The sequence below is a fragment of the Aotus nancymaae genome, unplaced genomic scaffold (genome assembly GCF_030222135.1).
Source record: "Aotus nancymaae isolate 86718 unplaced genomic scaffold, 86718_ANA_hifiasm-v0.15.2.pri h1tg000021l, whole genome shotgun sequence".
In the NCBI taxonomy this organism is placed as follows: domain Eukaryota; kingdom Metazoa; phylum Chordata; class Mammalia; order Primates; family Aotidae; genus Aotus; species Aotus nancymaae.
The window spans coordinates 27885147-27891146 of record NW_026988433.1 but is presented as its reverse complement, the minus strand read 5'-3'; positions in this window follow the sequence as shown (position 1 = coordinate 27891146).

Genomic DNA, 6000 nt, shown 5'->3' with positions numbered 1-6000 from the left:
CTAGCCAGTTTTCCCAACACCACTTATTGAACAGGGAATCTTTTCCCCATTGCTTGTTTTTATCAGGTTTGTCAAAGATTGGGTGGTTGTAGATATGTTGTGTTGCCTCCGACGCCTCTGTTCTGTTCCATTGGTCTATATCTCTGTTTTGGTACCAGTACCATGCTGTTTTGATTACTGTAGCCTTGTAGTAGAGTTTGATGTCTGGTAGTGTGATGCCTCCCGCTTTGTTCTTTTTGCTTAGAATTGACTTGGCTATGCGGGCTCTCTTTTGGTTCCATATGAAGTTTAAGGTGGTTTTTTCCAGTTCTGTGAAGAAGGTCATTGGTAGCTTGATGGGGATAGCATTGAATCTGTATATTACTTTGGGCAGTATGGCCATTTTCACGATATTAATTCTTCCTAACCATGAACATGGAATGTTTCTCCATCTGTTTGTGTCCTCTCTTATTTCGTTGAGTAGTGGTTTGTAGTTCTCCTTGAAGAGGTCCTTTACATTACTTGTTAGTTGTATTCCTAGGTATTTTATTCTCTTTGTAGCAATTGTGAATGGCAGTTCATTCTTGATTTGGCTCTCTTTAAGTCTGTTATTGGTGTATAGGAATGCTTGTGATTTTTGCACGTTGATTTTGTATCCTGAGACTTTGCTGAAGTTGCTTATCAGTTGCAGGAGATTTTGGGATGAGATGATGGGGTCTTCTAGATATACAATCATGTCGACTGCAAATAGAGACAATTTGACTTCCTCCTTTCCTAATTGAATACCCTTTATTTCTTTTTCTTGCCTGATTGCTCTGGCTAGAACTTCCAGTACTATATTGAATAGGAGTGGTGAGAGAGGGCATCCTTGTCTAGTGCCAGATTTCAAAGGGAATGCTTCCAGTTTTTGCCCGTTCAGTATGATATTGGCTGTCGGTTTGTCGTAAATAGCTTTTATTATTTTGAGATACGTTCCGTCGATACCTAGTTTATTGAGGGTTTTTAGCATAAAGGGCTGTTGAATTTGGTCGAAGGCCTTCTCTGCATCGATTGAGATAATCATGTGGTTTTTGTCTTTGGTTCTGTTTATGTGGTGAATTACATTTATAGACTTGCGTATATTGAACCAGCCTTGCATCCCCGGGATGAATCCTACTTGATCATGGTGGATAAGCTTTTTGATGTGCTGTTGTAATCGGCTTGCCAGTATTTTATCGAAGATTTTTGCATCTATGTTCATCATGGATATTGGCCTGTAGTTTTCTTTTCTTGTTGAGTCTCTGCCAGGTTTTGGTATTAGGATGATGTTGGTCTCATAAAATGATTTGGGAAGGATTCCCTCTTTTTGGATTATTTGGAATAGTTTCAGTAGGAATGGTATCAGTTCCTCTTTCTATGTCTGGTAGAATTCTGCTGTGAACCCATCTGGACCTGGGCTTTTTTTGGGTGGTAGGCTCTTAATTGCTGCCTCGACTTCAGCCCTTGTTATTGGTCTATTCAGGGTTTCGACTTCTTCCTGGTTTAGGCTTGGGAGGAGGCAGCTGTCCAGGAATTTATCCATTTCCTCCAGGTTTTCTAGTTTATGTGCATAGAGTTGTTTGTAATAATCTCTGATGATGGTTTGAATTTCTGTGGCATCTGTGGTGATATCCCCTTTGTCATTTTTTATTGCATCTATTTGGTTATTCTCTCTTTTCTTTTTTATTAGTCTGGCTAGTGGTCTGTCTATTTTGTTGATCTTTTCAAAAAACCAGCTCCTGGATTTATTGATTATTTGAAGGGTTTTTCGTGTCTCTATCTCCTTCAATTCTGCTTTGATCTTAGTTATTTCTTGTCTTCTGCTAGGTTTTGAGTTTTTTTGATCTTGCTCCTCTAGCTCTTTCAATTTTGACGATAGGGTGTCAATTTTAGATCTCTCCTTTCTTCTCATGTGGGCACTTATTGCTATATATTTTCCTCTAGAGACTGCTTTAAATGTGTCCCAGAGATTCTGGTATGTGGTGTCTTCATTCTCGTTGGTTTCGAAGAACGTCTTTATTTCTGCCTTCATTTCATTGTTTATCCAGTCAACATTCAGGAGAAAGTTGTTCATTTTCCATAAGGCTGTGCGGTTCTGGGTTGGTTTCTCAATTCTGAGTTCTAACTTGATTGCACTGTGGTCTGAGAGACTGTTTGTTATGGTTTCCGTTCTTTTGCATTTGCTGAGGAGTGATTTACTTCCAATTATGTGGTCAATTTTAGAGTAGGTGTGATGCGGTGCTGAGAAGAATGTATATTCTGTGGATTTGGGGTGGAGAGTTCTGTAAATGTCTATTAGGTTTGCTTGTTCCAGGTCTGAGTTCAAGTCCTGGATATCCTTATTAATTTTCTGTCTCGTTGATCTGTCTAATATTGACAATGGTGTGTTGAAGTCTCCCACTATTATTGTGTGGGAGTCTAAGTCTCTTTGTAAGTCTTTAAGAACTTGTCTTATGTATCTGGGTGCTCCTGTATTAGGTGCATATATATTTAGGATCGTTAGCTCTTCTTGCTGCATTGATCCTTGTACCATTATGTAATGTCCTTCTTTGTCTCTTTTGATCTTTGTTGCTTTAAAGTCTATTTTATCAGAGATGAGAATTGCAACTCCTGCTTTTTTTTGCTCTCCATTTGCTTGGTAAATCTTCCTCCATCCCTTTATTTTGAGCCTTTGTGTATCCTTGCATGCGAGATGGGTTTCCTGGATACAGCACACTGATGGGTTTTGGCTTTTTATCCAATTTGCCAGTCTGTGTCTTTTGATTGGGGCATTTAGTCCGTTTACATTTAGGGTTAATATTGTTATGTGTGAATTCGATCCTGTCATTTTGGTGCTAGGTGGCTGTTTTGCCCTTTGGTTGATGCAGATTCTTCATTGTGTTGATGCTCTTTACCTTTTCGTGTGTTTTTGGAGTGGCTGGTACTGGTTGTTCTTTTCTATGTGTAGTGCCTCCTTCAGGAGCTCTTGTAGAGCTGGTCTGGTGGTGATGAACTCTCTGAGTTCTTGCTTGTTCACAAAGGATTTTATTTTTCCTTCACTTATGAAGCTTAGTTTGGCTGGATACGAAATTCTGGGTTGAAAGTTCTTTTCCTTAAGGATGTTGAATATCGGCCCCCACTCTCTTCTGGCCTGTAGGGTTTCTGCTGAGAGATCTGCAGTGAGTCTGATGGGCTTCCCTTTGTGGGTAACCCGACCTTTCTCTCTGGCTGCCCTTAGTATTTTCTCCTTCATTTCAACCCTGGTGAATCTGATGATTATGTGTCTTGGGGTTGCTCTTCTAGAGGAGTATCTTTGTGGTGTTCTCTGTATTTCCTGGACTTGAATCTTGGCCTGCCTTGTTAGGTTGGGGAAGTTTTCCTGGATAATATCCTGAAGAGTATTTTCCAGCTTGGATGCATTCTCTTCGTCACATTCAGGTACACCTATCAAACGTAGATTAGGTCTTTTCACATAGTCCCATATTTCTCTTTGACTTTGTTCATTCCTTTTTACCCTGTTTTCTCTAATCTTGCCTTCTCGTTTTATTTCATTGAGTTGATCTTCGACCTCTGATATCCTTTCTTCTGCTTGGTCAATTCGGCTGTTGAAACTTGTGCATGCTTCGCGAAGTTCTCGTGTTATGTTTTTCAGCTCCATCAATTCGCTCATATTCCTCTCTAAGTTGTCCATTCTTGTTAGCGTTTCGTCAAGTCTTTTTTCAAGGTTCTTAGTTTCTTTGCATTGGGTTAGAACATGTTCTTTTAGCTCGCGGAAGTTTCTTATTATCCACTTTCTGAAAGCTGATTCTGTCATTTCATCACACTCATTCTCCATCCAGTCTTGTTCCCTTGCTGGTGAGGAGTTGTGATCCCTTGTAGGAGAAGTGTTCTGGTTTTGGGTGTTTTCATCCTTTTTGCGCTGGTTTCTTCCCATCTTTGTGGATTTATCCACCTGTTGACTTTGTAGTTGTTGTCTTTCTGATTTTGGTAATTTTAAGTCTGCTGTGGCAGAACTCATAAACCCCCTGCTCTTCTCCCCAGGTGTTCTGTCCCAGGGAGTTACGGTTTTATGATGTTCCCCTGTGAGGTTGCTGTTTTCCCTGCCCACAAAGTGGCAGCCTAGTCACACTCAGGCTGCAGAGGCTTCGCTAAGCTGCTGTGGGCTCCACCCAGCTTCCGTGTGAACTTCTAGGTGTAGTTAGAACTGCTTCCGCTATGTTGGCCCGCCCCTGTAGTGACGGAGTCTCTGTAGTGGCGGGTTGCCTTGGTAGATTGCTCTGGGAACAGCAGGGTGCCTATGGAGAACGCCCCTCCTCCACAGAGCTGGACCATCCCGGTTTCAGTTGTGTTTGCAGTGGCGCTTTTTTTTTTTTTTTTTTTTTTTGCTCGGGAATCTCCTGTCTTCACTCCCTGTTTCAGGTCTTCTTGCTGGGTAAGAGGGGACACCGTCTCATCTGATCTGCCTCCGGAGCCACTGCGTTGGCTAAAGCCGCGGCTCTGAGATTCGTGGCGCTGGCCTGGCTCCCCGTTTCAGCTCCCCTTGCTGGCTTATAGGGGACTCAGACTCTCTCACTCTGTACAGTGAGCCGTTGCCTCAGGGTGCCGGCCCAGCGGCTGCGCCGTTCAAACCAGCGGCGCTGGCGACCCGTGTGGCTCCTCTGCGTGTGAATCTCCTGGTCTGTGGGCAGTAAAAATCAGTCTGGAAATAACGGCGTCCACTCACCCTCTGTGCTTTCTCTCAGAGCTGCATTCCCAAGTTCCTCCTAAGCGGCCATCTTGGATCGATCTCCCTGTATTTTCCTAAATATTGATAATATGGTTGTGTTTCACAGTTTTTAAACTAAATATAAATGGGATCTTATTATATGCTTTTATGACCTTTTCAGTATTATTTTTAAAGTTCATCAACAGTGATGCATATGACCGTAGTTTATCTAGCATTTTGTTACATGAATACAGCTATCTTCTGTTGATGACATCTGGGTTATTTTCACATTTGGAATATTGTAAACAACAATGCTGCAATCATTATTGAACATGTCCCTGGGTCCATGTGTTTAGAGTTTCTCTAGGCTGTGTACCCAAAGTAAAACTGCTAGGTAGTAGGGCAGGTGCACTTTTAGGTGTACTAGACAGAATGCCAAACTGTTGCTTCATCTCAGCAGCAGATGAGATTCCCCATTGCTTCATTTCTATCAATCAATCAACAGCTGAATTTTTGCAGTCTGGTGAATATAAAATGTCTCTGTGGCTTTAAGTTGTACTTTTCTGATTACTATAAGGCATCTGTTTCTGTTTATGAGCCCTTTGTATTTTTTAATGTATGAAATGCCTTCATGACTTTTTTTTTTCAATTTATCTTTCTACTTGTAGGAGTATTTTATATATTCTGGATGCTAATTTTTTGTTGGGCTTGTGTGCTTGCTAGTATCCTTGATTTCGCTGTGTTTTCATTCTCTGTGGTGGTTTTTGATGAAGTTAGTTTTGATGAACTGAATTTCAGTCTTTTTATGTTTCCTTAATGATGTGTGTGCTTTGTGTCTTATTTAAGCCATGCAGTCTTAATAGTGTTTGTTTTCAAACTAATAATTGTTTAGGGTTTGAGATTGCTATCGCTCTCCCAAAAAAGTCTTAAGAAAAAAAAAAGTTCAGGGAACTGTGGTTTTTGCAGTCTGTCAGAGAACCAGTGGATCTAAAGCAGTTATGTCATACAAATTTGTAAGGCATTAGTGAACAATTAATAATTTTATGGTGCATAATCTCATATTGGCTTAGACTAGCTCACTATGTCTTTTATGGTTTATACATTTCAAATGGATCCTATGATGTTAGCTTTGGATTGCAAAAGTTTTATTAATCCACCATTTAAAAAGCAACACCTTTAAAAATTTTGGCAATGGGAACACACATTCTACTCATGTTGACTAGAAGTATTTTTTGATACTATATCCCTTCTGTAATTTCATTATGCCCTAGTTTTTGGGAAATTAAATGTTAAAGCTATAGAACTGACTTTAGTTTTTG